This window comes from Furipterus horrens, unplaced genomic scaffold (assembly GCF_987537825.1).
Source record: "Furipterus horrens unplaced genomic scaffold, mFurHor1.1.pri manual_scaffold_10, whole genome shotgun sequence".
Classification (NCBI taxonomy): Eukaryota; Metazoa; Chordata; class Mammalia; order Chiroptera; family Furipteridae; genus Furipterus; species Furipterus horrens.
Genome location: NW_028327180.1, coordinates 74,302,176 through 74,322,807, shown reverse-complemented (window position 1 = coordinate 74,322,807; position 20,632 = coordinate 74,302,176). Strand labels below are relative to the sequence as shown.

Here is a 20,632-nt window from a genome sequence, read left to right as displayed (position 1 = left end):
TTTAAATCTTCACGGCTCTTCAGACTCTGAAATGCTCTTGTTCAACTATTTGTTTACTTGATTATATAGTCCGTCTCCCTGTAAGTCCTATGAAACTGGGGAATAGACTATTTTTGTTTTCTGGTGACTCCTTAGTTTAAACAGTACCTGGCACATATTAGGTACTCAATGAACATCTAAAAGAATGTGGCTGGTGTGACCAAGCCCCTCTCTACCTCAGTTTCCTCTTTCTGTTCGGCTTTGCATTCTCCCAGACTCTCAGGGAGAGCCCTGGATGAGATCAGAGATGGCAAAAGTCGCCCTCCGGGGGAGGGAGGACGCGATGCCCGCCTGGAGATGAGGTCAGCGCGGTAGACACCTCTCCGCTGTGCAGGAGGCAAGCCGAGCCGCAAAGATCATCTTGGCTAGACCCCTGCCCCGGCATGAGATCCTAGACGGGCAGGGGAGGACGCGTAACCCCTTCCTCCGGTGGGAAGCTCCTCCCGGCGGGGCCTCTTCTTCCACCCCCTCCCTCCCCAGGGAGGCAGGTGGAGCTGCGTCCTCATCTTTGTTCCCATCTGGAGCGCGTTTGGCGCGGCGTGGCGGGGGCGGGGCTGCGCCCCCGCCGTGCCCGGAGAGACGGGCCCGCCCGCTTATCTGATCTGCGGCTAATTGAAACTCCCTGCTCGCGAAGGTCAGCTCGGTCCCCTGACAGCTGCCGAGCCGAGCCGGGCCGGATGGAAAACCCGGGCTGTGCAGGGCCCGGCGGGGCGCGGCGGGGAGGGGTTGTGGGGGGCTGCCTCTGCGGCAAAGTAGACAAAGGCGGCCCCTCCCTCCTCGTGCACGCTGCTGGGGGTCTCCAGAGGTATCGGCCTTCGCCCTCACTCCGCAGGACCCTCCGGCTGGGGTCACTCGGCCTACAGCTACAGGCAGGGGTACCCTTAATCCCTACGCGTCCATCTACCCTGCTCCCACGCCGGGGCCCCGTCTGGGGTCTCTGGGAGAGTCACCCCCAACTTCCTGCCCCTACCCCGCCTCCACGCCCCGGCTCTGAGACTTCCTGCCTCCCCGGCTCCGGGCAGCTCAGGCTGTGGGAAGCTGGCGGGGCGGGGGCGGCCGGGTCCCCTCCCCCTACGCGCCCGACGGGGCTCTGGGGTCCGGGAGGAAGTGTGCGCGGTGGGGGGCACGGCCTGGTCCCTGGGCGGCCATCCGGTGGGGCAGGTGCGGCCTCAGCCCTGGGAGGGAGGGCTAGTAGGCCTGTTGCTAATGATGCTGGGACGGGGGAGGGGCGCGCCACGTTTCCAGAGTTCCGAGTACAGATGCGTCCCCACCTCTCCCACCTGTGAGTCTAGGCTGAGTTGCCGGGGAGCTCCCGAGGTGTAACTCCCAGCGCTCAGGCTGACCGCGCCATTTAGCAACACCTTTTGGGCTTCGGCTTTCCCAGCCTGGAAAAAAATCACCTTAACCACAGTACCATTTTTCGGAACCGCGTGACTACGATAGTGTTAAGTGTTTAATGTATTTTGTCCCAAGTCTCAACAATTCCATTTTGCTGACGAGCAAGCTGAGACGCAGAGGTTGTGACTCGCCCTAAGTCACATAGCTAGTAAGTTACTTAGGTGGGACTTGGCTGACTCCCTAGCCCGCGTTCTCAACCACCAGTGGTCTGTCTCATTTTAGCCAGAGCTCTGGAGTTGTGCGTCTATATAGGTCGATCCCCCAGGGCATTCACTAGTGCAGTGAGCCCCTCGGTGGCGTCTCGCCGCACGTGTTCTCGTCTTGAAGCTGCGCACGTGTTTCTTGGCGCATTCCCCCGTGCCAGTGCTGGGGGACAGAGGCATAGCCTAGCGCACGGGTGCCCAGATGCGCCATTCTTGGTTGGGACCCTACGAAGTCATATGGCCTGAGCTGCGGGCGGAGTGGAGCGGGGGCGGGGAACTCGGAATAGAGTCCACGCGGGCCGCCGCGCCTGGGAGGCCACAATCCGGGCGTCTGCAGCCGGCGAGGCGCGGGGTGATGCGCGGGGGCCCAGCTACCGTGACCTCCTCCGCGGTTTCCATGGAGACGGTGCACTATAAATAAAAAAAAAAAGAGGAGGAATTTCAAACCCGTTTTCTACGGCGCTTGGCGGGTGGGGGGAGGAAAGCTCTCTTTGAATCGAGTTTCCCATTTCACCTTCCCAGGCGGTGGGAGCGCTTCCCCCGCAGCCCAGCCGGGAAATTGCCGCCCCTCACGCCGCGTGGCGCCCCCGGAGGAAGCTAATTAGCGCAGCCCAGGAAGCTGGGGACTGGGGACCTGGCCCCGGGGGGTCTCTTGGGTGGGGGGAACGCTTATAAATTGCACCCCCCCCCCCAATCTCTCCAGGAGCGCACGTAGCCCGGCGCAGGCCAGGGCACAGGGCGCAGGCGGGAGGTCGCATCTGCAGCTTTGGCGCAATGAATCAGGCGCGGCCGCCGTCGCCGCCACGGAGCGCGTCTGGCATCCGGAGTCTCCCGGGATCGAAAATAATTTGGGCAAAGCGGTGGGAGGTGTGTGTGCTCGAGCTCCGAGGGGAGGGCGGTGGAGCAGGCCGGGCGGGGTGCGCCGGGCTGGGGGAGGTGCCATCCGACAGCCCCGCTGTGGTGAGAACAGAGTTGACACTTCTTTCCTTTCCACTTACTGCGGCAAGTACCGGGAGGAAGCTTAACCCTCTCGTTGCTTGGAGGGGTTAGAGGCACCTCGAGCGCCCTCCTAAGGACGCCTCCGAGGTTGGGGGCCAGTGTGTGTACTTTTGAGACCGGTTATTGTGGCCTGGCTGGTTCAGCTCTCTGGCTTCCCGGACTGGCACTCCCATCAGAACATTCCTCAAGGCATTCTCCCCAGGGCGTTTCTTGATCCCTCGTTTTACTTTCTCCAGGTCTGGCAGTGTCCGCACTATGGTCTCAGTTTCCCCACCTAGACAAGATGGGGTGTATGTGTGAGTGGGGGTGCTTTACTGTCTGGTGACCTTAGTTTCGTGACCGTCTGGCTTGGGCACTGGGCAGAGGCGGGAATGGCGGTTAGGGAGGCGGGTGCAGGAGGCTGAACCCTACCCTCCTTCATCTCCCGCCGCACTCTGGAAGCCCTTCATCAAATGGCCGGGCTCCTGTTTTTGCCTCTGACGGCAGAAATGTCACGGCCGCTGCATTAAGCACGCTCGGTGGGAACTCGGTTTGGATCTAGAAGCTGGCATTCAGCCCTGCCAAGCTGCCTGCCGCAGGGGAGTGGGGGTGGTCTGGCTGGCCAGTGGGCCTGACTGGGGTCAGCCTTTGTGCAGTTTTCACCTTCCTGCCTCTCTAGCTGCCCCCCATCCCCCAGGAGCCCCCTCCCTCAGCTATGCCGGTTACTCCCACCCTACTTGGGTTTTTTAGATGGTGTCTGTTCAAACCCTGGCTCAGAAATGGCAGGGGGAGATGACTGGGGGGTCAGAACTGACTTCTTCCTCCTCGCCACCCCCATGATGGAGAGCAACTCTGGAATTCACGAATCTTCTCCCCATTAGATGAGGAATTACCCATTGGATAAGAAAAGAGTGGTAGGCAAGCCTCAGAACATCCCCAGCCTTGTAACTGAAGTTCCCCAGCAGGGCTCGAGAGGGGGCGCTTTTCACTTCCCCTTCCTTTCTGCCAAGGACTCCCACCACCCCAGGAATTCTCAAACCTTGGTGCACTGCAGACCACTTGGTCTGTGAGCTTGCAAATGTGAAGAGGGAGGGGACAGTTTGTGGAGAGTCTGATTCAGTGGGTCTGGGGTGGTCCTGTCATCTGCATGCTCCCCAAGACCCCAGAGGAGGCCCTAGCTCTCACTTGGAGGCCTGGCTCCCTCACTCAGGAGTCAGAGCCAGGAGGTCATGTCATGGTGATTAGCACCCTCACTGCACAGACTGAGGGATTAAGAGAGAAGGGACTTTTTAGGGTCACTCTGAAAAGTCAGGGCTCCATGGTTAAGAGAAGTGGGCTCTCCTGGTTCTGCTGCCTGCTGGAGGGCAGGTGAACTAAATTGCCTGTGCCTTGGTTTCCTCAGATGTACAATAGGGAGAACACTGATAGTCCCTAAGGCTCATGGAAACTATGTGGCTTCAATGCATGGAAAGTGGGGAGTGCAGGTCCAGGTACTTAGTAACTGCATGATAAATGTGAACTTTATAACATTGTTATCACTGGTAGCACCAGAACTGGAGCTCTGTGGTTCAGACACTTGTTTAGGGGGCAGAGAGTCTGACCCAACTATCTCTGGTTTTAGGGGCTCCACCAGGTCCTGGTCAGGGGATGGTGGAGGGGGTAGGAGTCAGTCCCCTGGAGGTGGTCTCATCTGTGGATTTCCGTTGCAAGACCTAGAGCTTTGGGCTTTTTTCACCCTTGTAAAGTATTGTCCCCTCACAGTTGCAGCAGTACCCACTGGGCACTGGCCTGGTTAATGCTTGAAGGCTTGCCCCTCCTAGACCCATGTCAGACACACTTCTTTGTCAAACATCAGATCCTGTGATGGTGGGAAAGCGGCCATGTAACTTAGCCTCACCTCCTCCCCAAGGGGATGGTAGTGGGACAGGGAGTGTTGATGTTGGGCATTCTAGGGCAGGAATAGGATACCCAAATTGGTGATACCTTTGGGAGTGCGGGATCCCACCTCTCACCTTTGGAAGGGTGGGTTGTGGGGGAGCTGAATGAGGATGTAGGATCAACATGGCCTGGAACAGAGGGCTGATATCTTTCATTCAGGGGCTTTGGGATTACTGGTTTCTGAAGTGTCACCCAGGGATTGTGGTCAGAATGCTGGAAGAACTTCCTGAAAATGGGGGCTATGCACTGGGAGGGTCCTGTGGCGGTCTCTGGGCACAAGAGCGTTCAGGTCTGACTTGGGAAGGGGTATGTATTGACCTGAGGCTGGTGCATGGCTGAGATGACCTCTCAGAGCTGCTTCTTGGGGAGCAGGCAGCTGAGGGCACCAGCTTTGGGTCCCGTCGTTCTTACACACTGGCCTACATATCGACCCTTGCTTAACCACACTCATCCAGGCCCCTGCTGGCCCATGTGTTCTGATGCCCTTAATGCACATTCATGTACCCACGAACACTTGTGCATACACATGCTAAAACACCACATGTACAGCACTATGCGTGAACACACAGGTATGCACTTGGGTACCTAGATGCATGGACCCTAACATGCATGTGCACATGGGTATCCTGATGCGCCCATACACACATTAATACCTATGTATACACATGTGCACACATGGGCGAACCCCTAGACATTTTCACTCCCACCAGCTAATTTGTGTGTATGTGGATTGTATGTTTCCCATGAGGATAGGACTATCTTTGTTCATTGCCAGGTACCCCGGAAAACAAATTTGTTCAACCTCAGGGCCCATGTGCCTGGTGTTCGGAATGTATATAATTCAGTATTATCTGGAATGGATGAGGAAATGTATGAGTGAATAATAACCATTATAGTAAAAGCCAACTACCATTTATTGAGTGCCTGCATGTGCCTAATCCTGTGGTAAGTGCTGTCTTTATAGGTACCATCTCACCTAAGCCTCATAGCAACGTAGGAGGCAAGTACTATTACATAATAGTAATTCCTGTTCAGGCCTATGGGAACCGAGGCTCCGAGAAACAGTCACTAACTATATTAGTTTCTCAGGGCTGCCCTAACATTACCACAGACTGGGTGGCTTAACAACAGAATTTTATTGTCTCACAGTTCTGGAGGCCAGAAGTCCAAAATCAAGGTATTGGCAGCCTCCTTTTGAGGGCTGAGGGAAGGAACTGTTCCAGTCCTCTCACCTTGACTGGTAGATGGCCATCTTCTCTGTGCCTCTTTACAAATTGTCTTCCTTCTTTGTGTGTCTGCGTCCAAATTCCCCCTTCTTGTCAGGACACTGGTGGTATTGGGTTGGGTCCACCCTAATGACCTTGTTTTAACTCGACTATCTCTGGAAAGGCACCATCTCCGAAAAAGATCGCATTCTGAGATACTGGCAGTCAATGACGTCAGCATGAGTTTTTTGGGGAATAGAGTTCAACCCATAACACTGCCCAGGGTCACACATCTCGGAAGGAGGGTAAGCAGGAATTGATCCCAGGTCTGGAATGCCAGAACCCACAGCATCCCCCTGCCATCCCCCTATATGGTGCAGAGTGTGTGTGTGTGTTCTGGTGTCTCTCTCTGTGGCTTCCCATCTCCCACCAGCATGTGGGTGTCTAGTGCCTGTTCGCATGAAGGAGCTGGTCCTTGGCAGCTCAGGCTCACTGGCGTGCTGATAGCTTTAATGTCCCTTTGACCATGATATGGGCACCCAAAGCATCCCCCAGGACCCTCCCTGGTGACCACTGCTGCCCGACAAGTCAACATTGACAGGAGTGCCTGGAGATACACACAGGGGGCCGGGGGCTTCCTGACTCCCCCCACCAGCTGCCATATCGGATGCTGCAGCCTCATTTCAGAGGCTGCTGGCTTTGAAGTACTCAGCCCAGTCAGGTGAGAAGCTGGAGCCCGTATGGGAGCGGGAAGGGGGGGGCGGGGGGAGGGCAGCCACACAGCCTCTTGCATCAGCTGGGGCAGCTAGAACCAGGCAGGCCCCTTGCTGACCTCTCCTTGTGCTGCAAGGAGGCAGGGGGGCTGGACTTCGCCGCCTCCTGCTCTTTTGAGCTTGGCTGGGGGAGGCTATAAAGGAGACCTGTTCTCTGGGCCAATGAGGGAGACAAAATTCTCAGTCTGATGGGGAAGGCACAGTCTCAATCCTATGGGGAACCCAGACTTGGGAGGCATGGCCTCTGCCTTCAGGGATTTTTTCAATCTGAAAAGTCCTAGCTTTTCTGAGCCTCATTTTACCCATCCAGGAAGCAGGGATGACAATCTAATTTGCTCAGAAGTTTCAGGGAGTTACTATGTAGAAAAGGACCAGGATTAATATGGGCATTTTACCCCACACATAGTTGCAGTATTTAGGAGGAGGAGGATGATGATGGTCATGATGATGACAATGGATAACATTTATTGAGCACTTACTGGGCTTTAGGCTGGTTGCTGGGTACATTCTTTACCCAATTACCTCGATCTTTTCTTTTTAAATTTGATTTTAGAGGAAAGGAGAGAGAGAGAGAGAGAAACATCCATTTGTTATCCCATTTATTTATGCATTCATTGGTTGATTCTTGTATGTGCCCTGACTGGGGATTGAACCCCCAACCTTGGTGTATCTGGATGACACTAACCAACTGAGCTACTCGGCCAGGGCCAATTACCTCAATCTTTCTACAACATCTGGGAGGCAATTGCCCTTATCATTGCCATTTTATAAGTGAAGAAGTAAGGTTCAGTGTGGTGGACTTGCCCAAAGTCAGTTAGAGAATGAGGGAGTCGCTGTTTGATCCTGCTCTGAAGATTTCATACCAGACCCTGAAACTCTGTGAGGGCGGGAGTCTCAGGGTGGGGGTGTAGGGGTGAGACTCTACCATGGCTGGAAATGGCTCTGGTTCTGGGGTCCCCACCCTCTGAATCCTAGCCTGGCCTTGATGGAGGTGCCTGAGGTGTGCCCATGGTGATGATGATGTGTATCCTTCTTGAAGGTGGCCCCGGCACCTGTGTCCCCACTTGAATTTGTTCCTTATAGCTGCCCTGTGAGGTCAGCAGGTGGGAATTTTTCCTGTTTTGCAGATGAAGATGCTGAGACTCAGTGTTGGAGTCAGTCTCCCACACAAGCCAGGAGGTGGGGCAGGTCTCAAACTCATGTCTCTTGACTCCATGTGGATATTCCTGCTAGAGGCAGGTAAGTGTCTTTGGATCATTTCAGAACAAACCCTCTGGTGTTGTTACCCTCACTCTCTTCAACACACACACTCCTGGGCTGCTGGAACTGTGACAGGGTAGGGACAGGGAGGGAGAGGGTACAAATTCCCAAGAATCAACTGCCCATAGCAACATCAACATTAACAGTTGACATGTTCTGAACCCTCATGTTGTGGTAGATACAGTCCTTACATGTGTTTGTGCAGCCTCAGAATCTGTCTCAACACAGTGCTCAGGCAGCCAGTGCCAGTGGGCACGGAATTCAGTTCAAGTCAGTCAACTATTAGTGAGCACCTACCATAGGCAGGCACAGTCTCAGTCCTATGGGGAGTCCGGACTTGTGAGGTGTGGCATCTACTTCCAGGGGGTTTTCTGTCTGAAAAGTCCTAGCTTTTTTGAGTGGGCTGGGTTGGGGGGATGCAAGGGGAGAGCAAGGGCAACATATGGGGACAGATGTAAGACAATTGTGCTAATGTAGGGGAGTGACTAGATGGGTACACAGGCATGCGGCCTCTAGTGTCTTAGGTGTCTAATTGAGGGTTTAGGAAACGTTTCTCAGAGGAAATAATATTTAAGCTGAGGGCTGAGGGTTCAATATGATTTAGCTGGGCAAAGAAAAAGGGGTGGGAGGGAGGAATCCTAGGCCGGGAGAACAGAGGCCTGAAGGTAGGAGAACAGCCTATCTGAGGAACTTAAGGGCAGAGGGTGGGGTGTGAGGGGGGAGTGAGGAGGGCAGGGCATTGATTCAAGACACTTGCAGCCCAAGGTAAGAGGTCTGGTCTTAACCCTGTGGCATGGGGGCCCACTGATCCAGCTTCCTGTCCCCCCTTCCACAAGGTACTTTCCTGTCTCCAAGACCCTCACCTCAGTCGGACTCACCCAATCCCATTGAGAAGATGGTGGATCAGGGATCACCCTGCCCATCTTACAGATGAAGAAACTGAGTCTCAGAGGTTACAGAGTTGGTCCATTCTATCTGGCTGGTAAGCAGGACACTGGGCCTGGGCCCTAGACCTCTTCGGGCTGGTACTGAGCTGAGGACCTGGACTATTTGAAGGACATAGTGTGGATTCTAGGATGATGGTATGGGGCTGTGCGGGGGCACCGTTTAGTTTGGGGAAGCCCTGGGGAGGTAGATGGAGGGTGGGGATACCCCTTCCTTAATGCTCAAAGCTGAAGAGAACCGCCACCGCCTCCCCCTTGCAGTCCATTCCCAGGGGCTGGCTGGGGTGAGTCAGCCTGGATGAAGTCACCCGCTTGCTTCCGCACAGCCTGTGCCCCCTGACCTGGGAGGCGCCTGCCAGGGGCACCAGCCGAGCCAGAGGACGGGCTGGGCAGCTCTCCAGGTTGCTCCGTCGCAGCTGATTTAGGGGGGCTGGAGGTGTCCGGAGCCATCAGAAGCAGCTGGGCGTCTGGGGCTGCAAGGCCCATAAGTCATTCCGCTGCCCGCCCTTCCCTGCAGTGCTTCCTGCGAGGTCTGTGATGAATCGCCAGGGACTGGGCTCATCAAAATCAGTTTATGCCAAAGGGAAATTAATTTCTGTCTCTCTGCGGTGAGGTGTGGGGAAGGGAAGGGCAGCTCCAGAGGCAGGGCAGGCCTGTGACAGCACTGCAGGGAGGGGACGGGACTGGACAGTGTGGCCATGGTTGTCCCTAGGCTAGAGGCCTTGCCCATTCTACAGAGGCGATGACTGAGGCATCACAGCAGACTTCTAGTCTCAGGGACAAGAACTCAAGATTTTGTTCATTAATTCTTTCTCCCTTGACTCTCTTTTGTCCTTCCCTATTTCTTCAAGTATTTATTGAGCACCTGCTATGTGCCAGGCACTGTTCTGTGGTGGGGACACAATGATGCACAAGACAAAGATCTGCTTTTGAGGGGCATACATTCTGGTTAGGTAAGATAGACAGGCTGGTAATAGATAAAGAAGAAAATACTAGACAGGGAAGAGTGCTGAGTGAGCATTAAGATAGGGTCCTGCGGTCAGGGAAGACCTCTGTGAAGAAGAAACAGATAAGCTGACACTTGTTTCAAGATGAAGATAACCTTTTAGTTGTGAAGCAAAATTTCTGAAAATCTAGCCTTGGTGGGACCGGGCTGGGGCTGGGACTGGGGTAGGAGGAGAGCACATTTCAGGGGGAAGAACCAGTGCGCTTAAAGGCAGGGAGCGCCCAGCCAAGCAGTTCTTGTGACTGCATCCACTTGTGTAGCTCAGCCTGGGGCCTGACAGTATGGGTGGTGGGGGCAGCTGTGTAAATGGCATGGATTGCTTATAGGAGAATCCACAAGGCTCTTTAAAGATAAAACAGGAGATGTTAAAGAAACTTTGGGCGGGGTGGCTGGCCTTAATCCAAGGATCTGCTTTTACTCTTCTTCAGCCCAGCGACCCCTTCGCGTGGAGGCATCAGCAGCTGGGGCAGCGCTTTCCCAGCCCAGCCATACTTCAGCCTCTCTGTCAGGAGTCCTCTGTGCTCCCCGTGGCACAGGAGCAAGAACTACCGCCCGCTCTCTGTTTTTGCATTATTGCCTTAGGCTGGGCATAGTGTCTGTCTGAATTCTCAGAACAGTGCTGTTGTCGTAGATATACGTTTTCATGGGATATGGACTCAGTTGGTCCAGGCAACCCTTACACCCAGCTTCAAGAAGGGAAGAGAATTTTCCCAGATCTTACAGCTGATCAGTGACAAAACCAGGATTCAGTCTCACAGCCTGAGCTATTCATTGCCACTGCCTCTCCTCTGTAGCCACATCCTCCCTCTTACCTACTTTTGACCCACTTTCCCATTATCCTGTGCTCCACAGACTGAGCAAACTGTCCCTTTGCTGCTACCCAGACATGTTGCACAGGTTCTACCTCAGGACCTTTCCAAGTGCTGTTCCCTCCACCGGGATTCCCTGCCTCCCCACCTCTGTTTGTTGAAACTCTGACTGTTCTTCATGGTTTTGTTTAGTTTCTTCCTCTTCCGTGAAGTCATGTGCTTAATCCCACAAACAAGGGGTCGACCTTTATCTCTAAAGCCCCACAGTTCTACTTGGGCTACAGTCTGGGCCCTTATCATACATATTTTGTGTGCCCAGAGTTTGGAGTGTGGCAGACTAGGATTTAGGTTCAAGACTCATTTCTGTCCTTATTGGCTATGACCTTTGTATCATTTTTTTCATTAGTTAAATGGGCCGATAGCAGGGAGCAGCAAATAGACAATGAATTAGGAATACTCAGCATAGGATCTAGTTAACATTTAATAAATAACAACTGTTGTTACATAGCCTCTCCTAGCCTCAGTTTCTTCATCTGTAAAATGGGTGGGCATGAGAAATGGCAAAGGGCATCCAAAGTGCCTGGCACACAGTGCCCAACCAGAGAGGGCAGATCTAGGGGTTTATCACACACACCTTCTTCCCTCACAGACCCAGTCCAGGGCTTTGTGGCTTGGTGCATATTTTAAGTTGAAGTTGTCATAGATATACATTTCCATGGGATATGGACTCAGTCAGTTCAGGCAGCCCTTACACCCAGCCTGATGGCAGAAGAGGGCATGCCTGGTGCCCACAAAATCTCCATCATCATCATTGTGATCACTAAAGTTCATTTTTTGATACGAGCAACTGGCATTTTCTATGCTCCATGTAAAGCACTTCTGGAAAACTTTGCTGTTTTTATTGATTTGTAAGCTATTATTTAAGTAAAAACAGTGGCTGTACACGCAGCATTAAGCAAAGCTCTCAGCTGCCTTCCATAGAGACTGTTGCTTGAAGTCCTTCCTAAGTAGGAATTCGCTCCCTCTGTTCAGCCATTCCATCCACCCTCCCTTGGTTATGAAGCAAATTCTCTGGAAACGGCCCTTTAGTTGTGGGTGTGGAGTGGGGTAGGGGGAGACCATAGCTCCTTCCATAGAGGGAGGGGTCGTCATCAATTTCAGTCACCTTCACGGGGAAAACCAGGTCTGAACAGCATTGGCAGAAAGATGGACTGAGGGGGCAGGCAGGGAAATCTAGTCTGAGGTAGGGGCTGTCCTCAGAAGGCCTCTGTCCCCAAACACCTGCAACCCTTTATGCCCAGTGTCAGAGGTGGGAAGACAGATTGAAGTTCCAGGGGCCCCCACTTGGGGGTTATTTGGGGCGTGGGATGGATCCTACTTTGAAAGTGCAGAGAGGGCTGATGGGAGGCTGGGGCCTGGTTGTGTCTCCTTTCTGGGCCACAGCCAGTGGAAATGGAGCTTCTCAAAGGAAGAAGCTCTGTCAAAGGGGCAGCCCTTAAGTCTGGCTGGTTTCCTGGGTATCCAGGTGTCCTGCTGGTTGGGATCTGAGCATCAGTTTGAAAACGTTAGTCAAGATCTGGAGCAACTATCCAACAGTTTGGAAAATTGGATGTAAGAAGAGATAAATGAGGCAGTAAACCCTAGGAAGTCTACCTTTTTGTTTCATTGTGCCTGGAGATTTTAAGAGAACTTTCTTTGCTTGGAGGGACATGGAGACCTGGGAGCAGCTGGCCTCCAGGTGACCCTGTGGGGCCTGATAGGCCCTCTTTCCCTCCCCAGTTTTCCATAGCCCCATGTGCCCAGGGACAGCAGAGAAATTGCAGAGTGACAAAACAGATGGTTTGTGGTCTTGGGAGGGGAGAGAACTCCTTGGGCCTTTTGGGGAAGCCCCTACCTCCTTCCCTCTTGGTACATTCTAATTGTGCTTAAAGTTATTTACTCACCAAGTTTCTTGAGAGTCCCTATGGCCCAGGTTTGTGCTAGTGGTTGATCTCCTGGGGACTCCCCAGTGTGTCCCAATGGGAGCCCTTAAGGGGCTCACTATCAAGAGAGGGGAGTCAGACCAGTGGACAGCTGATTACATCTCAGGTATAAGGTTGGGGATGCTCACACCAACGAGCCTCATGTGGTCTGAGAGGCCAGGGAAGGCTGCCTGGAAGTGACTTGCTGGGTTCCAATGGCAGTCATGTGCCACATAATGACATTACATATATGGTGGTTGCCCCATAAAACGATAGTGGAGCTGAAAACGTTCTTTGATGTTGCTTAATGATGCCGTCATCATAACTTCCTCATAGTGTAACACATTACTCATGTGCTTGTGGTGACGCTGATGTAAACAAACCTGTGCTGCCAGTTGTATAAAAGTACAGCACGTGCAGTTACAGTAGCAGGCTGTACCGTCTAGGTTTGTGTAAGAGCATTATGATATTCACACAATGACAAAATTGACTAATGACAAAATTCCTTAACAACGTATTTCTCAGAACATATTCCTGTGGTTCAGCAGCATGATTGGTTATAGCTTCATCCCTTACGAGCTCTGTGACCTTGGAAGAGTTCCTTAACCTTGCTGTGCTTCACTTGCCTCATCTTTAAAGTGGGATAATGTTAGCACTATCTTCAAAGGGTTGTGAGGATAATGAGTTAATACATGTAAATATCCCTTAGAACACTGCCTGAGACACAGTAATTATATATGTTAAATAGAAAATAAAAACAGCTACCACTTGGATGAGTAGGACTTGACAAGCAGATGGATGGGCAAGAGTGTCCTAGGCAAACAGAATAGGGGCCTGGGTGTGAGAAATTTGCTTCTCTGTCACTGTGACTGGTGGCTGTCTTGGTCTGTGATTGGGGCTGGTAACTCTTCCCCGCTTTCCTCCACTGCTACAGTGTGGTCTTGGGGCCTGAGATGAGACTGAGTCTGTGGGCCTGGCTGTGCCCACTTACCTATTCCTCTGCCAGGACTGCCATTGCCTATAAGCCAGGCCCCAGGCTGGGCGGTGCTGGGCATTTTCTTGTGGGCACCTGGAGCTCCCTGGGGAAATTTGGTGGGGAAGCCCAGGGGTCAGGAAGCGTTCTTGGCAGAGGTATTCTCTGAACAATGTCCTAAAGGAAAATGAAAATGTCCCCAGACAAGGGAAGGGGAGGGAGATCCAGGCAGAGGGAACAACCTGTGCAGCAAATGTTGGGAGGGGGAGATCTGACTCAGAAACAAATAGGTCTTTGGTGGAATTTAACTCTGGGCCTGGGGGCCTCTTTGGTCGGTTTTTATCAGGAGGTTTGGATTGTCCTCACCTTGCCCTCTTGCCCCAGCAGGGGTGATGGCCTAAGAGGTTAAAGTCCAGTCTTGCTCCAGGGCCAGCCCAGATACTGGGGGTAGAGGCCAGTTGCCCTGGTCCCTCCCTCCCACTCCAGAGCTGGGAGGGTTTGGCAAAGCAACAAGGCAGCCTTTGTGTCCTTCTGTGGGTCTAGGCACGTCTGGCCCAGCCTAGGCGGCTGCTGGTTTCAGTACCCTGTGATCCCCGCCAGGCAGTACAGGGCGGGGCAGGCAAAACAGGCATGGCATCCTCAGGGTCCCCAGTGTGGCTTGTGTCCCCTCCACCCCCATCAGGGTTCCCCAGGTGAGGATGGCTATACCAGAAGAACGTGGAGATGTGGGGATGTGTGGGGCTGGCAGTGTGGACCCAGAGCAAGCAGTGGGTGGGAGGAGGTGTGCACAGACGTGGGGCAGGGGGGAGGGGGTGGTTTGGGAGCCTGCACATTCGAAGGCTCCTGTGTGCAGCAGCGTGTGCCTGAGGGGTCCCCCAGGGTGAGTCTGCACTAGGGTGAGGATATGCTTCGGGGTGTAAGGGTCTGGGCTAGAGCACATGAGCAGCCCCTGGCCTGCTCAGAACAGAGTGCTGCTGTCTCTCTGCAGCGCCAACAACGAGGCCTCTCTCTCAGTGCATAATGTCCCCTCTGTATTGTCTGCTGCGCGGTGGTGACGATAATTTTAAGGCCCAAATCCTTTTTGTGGGTGGTGGCGGGGAGGACGGAGGCCATCTGGGGAGGACCAGAACTCCTGGGCTGGGTTTCTGTCCTGTGTGCCTGGAGGTCTGTGGTGTGTTTGGGGCTTCCCCCTACACACAATCCCTACAGGGGCAGCAGAGGGAAGTTGGGGACTCCCAGAAGCCTCTGCCAGCACCCCCACCCTGACATCACGTGGCCCTACCCTGCTCCAAGCCCCCTCCCTGTAACATACACCCAGATGTCAATGCCTGGGGCTGGGACCTCCTCAAAGGAGCCAGCGCTGGTAGCCCCTTTGGTCACTGCCTATCTGTGCTGATGCAGATGTTTCTTTATGTCTACCCCTAGTCTTTCCTGCTGGGGAAGTATCAGACCAGTGGTTGTCAGTCTTTTTTTTTCCCCTCAGGACTCCGTTGCAGGCTTAATAATTATTGAGGACCCCAAAGAGTTTTTGTTTATGTAAGTTACATCCATCAAGATTTACCATATTAGAATTAAAACAGAAAATTTAAAACCATGTAATTATTCATCCATTTAAAAGTAACTACTAATTCAATTACATGTTAACATAGATCATGTATTTTTTGAAAAACAGCTGTTTCTGGAACAAAACAAAATGAGCAAGAAGAGTGGCATTGTTTTGACATTTTCACATTTTATCACTGTTTGGTTTAATAGAGCAAATGGCCCCCTCAAGTTTGGCTTCTCAGATCTGCTTTGGCTCTCAATCTGTTGTGGTGTTTGGTTTTGTTTGTTGTCATTGAGGTATATGAAGAAAATCTGGTCTCACACAGATTTATGGTGGGAAAAGTGAGGAGTATTTTCATAGCCTTTTCAGATAGATAATTTGATACTACACCAAAACTTGACAAGTGGTAGTTTCTTAAAGGTTAGTTGTCATGTAGAATCTGAAACCCTATCATACTCTGTTACATTCAAGTCCATTTGTCTGTCTCACACTTTGAAGAGATCTTCTGCCCATGCCTGATTTTCTAATGTATATGCATCAGTCATTTAGAAAACATTAGTTCACTGAGTTATGCAGATCTCTCAAATGATAACACATTTCATTATATAATATATAATCACATCCATCGCTATCACCACTCATTTCATCAGAAATATACCAGGAAGCCGTCAACCTTATAGTAAACTATACAAATATTCCAAAATGGGAATTATCACTTAAAAAGTAGAATTTTATCATTGCCAGTAAATACTGTTGTTCTCCTTGAAGTGATGGGCTCACTTGATTATTTTTGAGAGTGTCTCTGCCAAATTTTCAAGTCTAAAGTTTGTCAGTCTTTCTGGTCAAGTGAAATGGTGTTCTATGTAAAAAGCGGCTATTTCAGCCCTTAACTCAAACAACTGCACAAGTGCTTTTCCTTGAGGCAGCAATCATACTTTGGTATGTTACAGAAATACTTTAATTGAATGTCCTATATCATTACACATAATGCTCAATGTGTATGCAAGGCTTAAGATTTAATAAAATGACTAATTTTACTGCTTTACTTCAACAGGACATCCTTAAGTGAAACTAGCTATTTCTTTTTTTAAATGTAAGCTCTTGACAGTGGCGAATACAATGACTCCTAGTAGTTTGCCTTAATTTGTGCTAAGACACCAACAATTTTACCCACTATTGCTTCTGCCCCATCAATACAAATTTCAACACAGTAAAAATGTCAAGTAATGCATTAATATTATTAAAATAATTTGAACCTTACCTACCCCTGCTGAGGTCTTGGAGACTCCCAGGGATGTATGGACCCTGCTCTGAGAACCCCAAGCCTGGTTCTGTTCCCAGTGGTGGTGGACTGTGTCTTACATATCTCACTGATTAGGACACCAAGTCCCAGTGAAGCCCCACATGGGTTCTCATCTCTGAAGTGAGAATTTTTTTCCTGGCAGGGACTCGGGAGGCTTTTTAGGGGAAGTTGCATTGATTTGATAGGTGGGCAGAATGCCAAAAGGGGTGGGGTGGGGCCTGGGAGTGCATTCCTGGTGGAGGTAAGAGCATTGGTAAAGGCTGAGGTGAAAGAAAGTAGGAGGAGGCCAGATCGCTAAGGGCCGTGGGTGCAGGGCAATGGCACGGCAAAACAGTGTTGACAGGGGAGGTAATGGCTGAGATATCCTCTGAGACAGAGAGGGCCAGAGCAGAAGGCCCTAGTCCTTCACTAGGAGGTCTCCGCAATCTGACTGACCTGAGGGCTGTGTTCTTAGGGTAGTGTTGACATGACAGTGACATCATCACCCTTCATGACCATGGCTGGCAGAGCATGGTCTGCTGTCCAGAACCCTCTTCTGAAAAGTGTCTCTGCAGGTTTTTCCACTGATAAGCAGCTTCTCTTTTTCTTTGTATTGGCTTTTGTGGTGACAGTGGCTAAGTAACTAGCCTCACCTAGTGTCTTGTGCTATGCATGAATGCGAGGGTGACCTGGGCAGAGATGACAGTGGAGAGGAGTGGGTGGTCGCGGTGGCTTGTCAGTGTGTGATGAGGTCCTGGGCTCAAGACCTGTGAAAGTGGGGGCTACAGAGCTGACCCTGAGCAGGGACTGCTTCCCATCTGTAGTCCAGGTCTGACCCGCCCTTTTCTTCCTCCAGTAGCTCTGTGTCCCTGTCCCAGCTTGTTCTCCTGAGCTCCTGGCCAGGTACAATACTGGGAGACAGACCTCAGTTTTTGTGCAAGACAGGCCTCTCCACCCTGCTGTGCACATCTGAGTTCCTGGGCTGGGTACCTGGGCCGATGTGAGCGTGCCCCACACATGTTCATGGCTGTGCTGTGTGACTGTGGATATGTTCTGGGCCATTGTGTTTATGACTGTGGCACATGATGCGGTCCGCAGTGCAGCTGTTTGTGAGCTCGTATACCCTGCTGTGCACTTTGAGTCATGCATATGTTTATATTTGTGCCTTAAATTGGGTGTTGTGTATTTGTGTACATACTTTTATGTATCTTTAAGGGGGTGAGTGTCACTGTGGTGGGTATGTTTTTTTTGTGTGATGGTTTGACAGTGTATATCTTGGCCCAGCCCCAGAAGAAGGCTCCCTGAGGTGCGGGGTTGGGGATGGGGCTGGACAGGAAGCACACAGCCAGGAGGTTTGACTGAGAACGGACATGTCCTCACCTGCCCAGAGAGCTTAACAGGCTTCAAAGAGCCCCTGTCTAGCTTTACCACCCCTGGCCAGTCAGGATGGGTGGCTGGAAAGGGGGCACGAGAGAACCAAAATGACCTCGGCCCACCTCACACACCTTGCTGGCACTTGAGCCTGGTGACTGTGGCCCAGTGCCCCAGACCTGTCCTCCTAAGGCTCCAAGCACTTCGTGTGGTGGGAGTTGGACAGGTGCCAGAGACACGGCTCAGTCTGGCTCTTGCTGCTAACTTCGGCTCATAGTGGCCATAGGGGCAGAGCTGGCCCTGGGACTTCCTGGGGCTGGGGCTGCTGGCAAGACCAGCCCCACTGAGCCTGATGTTAACTTCATGGCATGTGTCATTCATTCAACAAATATTTAATGGGCATGCGCTCTGTTTCAGGCCCAGCTTTAGGTGCTTGGGAATGCAGCAGCACTGCACTAAATTAGAGGGGAGTGGAGAGGAAGGGGTATGGCTGCTGTGCATTTCACAGATGAAGAAACAGATCCTGAGAAGGTAAGTGATTTGTTCAAAGTCACAGCCAAGCTGAGATTCGAAACCAGGCCTAACCCATGCCAGAGCCTCCCTCGCCCTGCCCTTGATGCTCACAATTACAGCCTCCATGCCTGGTGAGCTAGGACCAGGAGGACAAGTGGGTGGGCAGACAGTGCTTGGCCAGCCTGGTGCCCCAGGCTATTGGCTGATGCAGAAGAGTGGGTACAGCCACTAGATAGTGAGCTCTTAGTTGCTCTACAGGGAAGATGGCTTGCCTACGGTTGATCTCCAAAGGCTGTGCATGGAGGTGGAGATTCAGGTGTAGGGAGGGCATGGAATGTGGACCTTGTGTCTCCAGGGTGAATAAGGACCCAAGGAAACACCCCCCTCTGTGGCTGTGTCACCTGCGATGGGCCCCTGCTTTATTCTGAGCCTGAGCTTCCTCATCTGTAAAGTGGGCACAAAAATTGCCCCCTCTCAGTGGCACAATCCTCATGGCATGGCGCCTGGCACACAGTAGGGCAGCTGGGGGACTGGGCCAGAGCTGGAAGTTGGCTGGGTCCCCCTCGGGCCCTTGGTTCAGTCCCAGGAAATGGGTAGGGGTAGGGAAAAGGAGGAGCTACGTCTCACAAGAGCAGCCCCATTTAGCCACAGAGTCGGGATTGAAATATTCCTGAGGGAGAAGAACCCTGAGGCTTCAGGGCGGCAACAGCTCGTCAGTGGGGAGCGGGGAAGGGATGTTGTCACCATCTGCCTCGTGTCTGTCTGCGACTAAAATAATACTGGGGTGAGACTCGCCGCAGGCACGAGCCCAGCCGCAAGGTTCCCCGCAAGAGGGAGGTGTGGGGGTGCTGGGAGGCTTGTAGGGCCTCAGCCTCCTGAGTGCAGGGCCAGGGGACCCCCCAGACCAGGCTGGGGTCTGCTCTGGAGGGGAAACCAAGCAGGTGCTGAGATCCCAGGAAAGCAGGAGCAACAAGAGAAACAAGAGGGACAAATTGCCTGATTCAGCTTCCACAAGCTGATCCTGAATATAGGAACCAGAAAACGTAGCAAGGAGCTATTTTAATTTCAGCCGACGTATAAGTTTTGGGTCTATGGTTCACTGTGGTTTTTATTTTGAATTGAATGTGGAGGGTGCACCATCATCTCCTCAGAGCTCAGGGCTCTGGGGATGGAGTGTCCCTCTTTCCCACTGGGCACAGTAGTCATGTGCCAACTGCCTCTCAGTGTTGACATCCATGGGCCTGGGCAGGTGCTCCTTCTGATTGGGACCTGGCAGAGAGCTTGTCTCTTGGCCTCTGGGAGGTGATGCAGTCACATCTGGTCTTTTTCTGTGGGTTTCACCAGGCATAAACTGTTGGGTATTTTTATTTTTGCAGAGAGAACAGACCCATGACCTCAGCAGTCTAACTGCAGAAGCACCCTAACTGCTGGTTGCCATGTGCTGACGTGGTACAGGACTTTCAGTTCAGCAAGCAGCACCTGAACACCTACTGTGCGCAGGCCCTGAGCTGGGACAGGCTGGGTTCACTCTCAGCGTACAAGGGGAGACCCCCAAACTCCTGGAATTTATTTATAAAAAGTTGTGTATTTATTCTTACTTGTTTAAACTTCAATCACCTTCAAAGTCCTCTCCATTTGATACACTACACCTATCAAGACTTTTTCCCACTGCTCCAAACAGTTTTTGAACTTGTCAATTTTGATGCCTTTTAGTGCTTCTGCCATTTTTTGTTTCACTGCTTCCACATCAGCAAAAACATTTCCCTTTGAGGATTTTTTACATCTGGGGAAACAAAAAGAAAAAAATTGCTCGGGGCAAGATCAGGTGAATAGGAAAGGTGGGGCCTGGCGGTCACGCCATTTTTCTGGTCAAAAACTGCTGAACACTCAGTGTGGTGTGGGTCTGTGCGCTGATAAATCACCCAGCATGAGATGGGCAAATGCGTTGAAAGAGTCCTCAAGATTCAAATTCACTGAAGCTGAACGCAGCCTCTCACAACAATGCCAGCTTTTATACTGATGCAGATGGGTTCCCAGAACACTCACCTAGTGGAGAAGCCTGTACTATCAGGGGCCCACCCCCCAGAAGATAATTATTTTTGGGGGGTTCCCCCCTAGTACATGGCCAGCCCACCACTTTTTGACTGGCTGTTTGTGGCAAGGGTAGCCACATCACAATCTTAGCTGCAATGTGGAGTCCTTCCTGTAGGCCAGACCCCAAGCTAACTGCTTTATCTGTGTTTTCCCAGTCAATACTTCTAATGCCCCATGAGATCGGGACACTTAGTACCCATCTATCCATCTTACAGGTGAAGAAACTGAGGCTCAGAGTTGCCTAGTAACTTGTGTAAGTGGTAGAGGCTCGGCCTTGGGCTACTGTGTGCCATCCATGCACAGTGCCCTCCTTCAGTGGGTAGCAGCTGAGTACCTACT

The 20,632-nt window shown here is 52.1% G+C and overlaps 1 long non-coding RNA gene across 1 annotated transcript; it reads left to right on the top strand.

The window, feature by feature from the left end:
• Positions 1-693: 693 nt before the first annotated feature.
• Positions 694-19,895, top strand: LOC150000698 (uncharacterized). The gene is made up of 6 exons (XR_016513527.1): positions 694-844; positions 5,946-6,066; positions 7,662-7,773; positions 8,631-8,776; positions 18,104-18,217; positions 19,576-19,895. It is a non-coding gene; the product is annotated as an uncharacterized LOC150000698 (long non-coding RNA).
• The last annotated feature ends 737 nt before the right edge of the window (positions 19,896-20,632 follow it).